The sequence below is a fragment of the Phalaenopsis equestris genome, unplaced genomic scaffold (genome assembly GCF_001263595.1).
Source record: "Phalaenopsis equestris unplaced genomic scaffold, ASM126359v1 Scaffold199933, whole genome shotgun sequence".
Classification (NCBI taxonomy): domain Eukaryota; kingdom Viridiplantae; phylum Streptophyta; class Magnoliopsida; order Asparagales; family Orchidaceae; genus Phalaenopsis; species Phalaenopsis equestris.
In genome coordinates, this window is record NW_018219781.1 from 1,587 (window position 1) to 2,552 (window position 966).

A 966-nucleotide genomic window follows, 5' to 3' on the forward strand; every position below is an offset into this window, starting at 1 on the left:
GACATAGATCGGGTGATCATGATGTTAGAGATGATGAAGATGTTGATGTTTAGTTTGAGTTTTCTTTCTCTTCTTTGATGTTTTAGAATATTTGGACTTTGTTATGTTTGTGATTTGTTGTGTTTGTGTTGGAGTGTGCTTGTATTTAGTATTTGTTTCTATTAAGCTGTTAATTCTACTTTTTATTTTCTACTCCAATTTAAATGCTAGATTAGTGTTTATTTTATCTTTTTATTGTTATGCATGTTAATCTTATGTTTATCACTACTCATTATTTGTCTTTCCTACTTGTACCTGCATTAGTTTTCCTGTTTTTAAATTTTTAAAATTTTTCTCTTCCTTCATGAACTTTCCTGCTTTAAATTAGTTTAAAATTTTAAGTTTGGAGGAAGGGAGAAAATTTTTTTAAAACTAAATTTTTTTTTTCTTCAGAAATTTGTATTTTTCAAAATTATTTTTAACATAACTTGTGGTATGTAGAGTTAAATTTAGAAAACTATGTTTTTAATATTATGAAAGTTGTAGAAAACCTAAGTAAATTTTTTTTAATAATAAAAGTTAATTCTATAATTAAGATGTTTAGTATTAAGAGTTTGGATTTATGCTTTTACTATTTAAAGTAAAGAATGTTGTATTTTTGAAAATATTAAGGATCTCAGTTTTATAATTGGAAAGAAAGAATTGTGACTTTAAGATAAATCTTAAAGCTAATACACATTTGTTAAAGTAAGGAAATGTGAGTTGTTTTTAACTTTAGAGAAAGATAGTGGAGTTTGAAATCATTAAATGTTATCCAAATATAGTAATCCTCACATGAAAGTGCAAATAAATAGGGAAATAATCATTAAAGGGTGTAGAGTTAGAGGACTTTAGAGTGACAGGCTAAAGCCCCCAATTTGGTTTATAATTTTAGGTCTTGATACGAGATGTTTGCCTCTAAGTGGAGGGAGAAGAGGGAACTCTAGA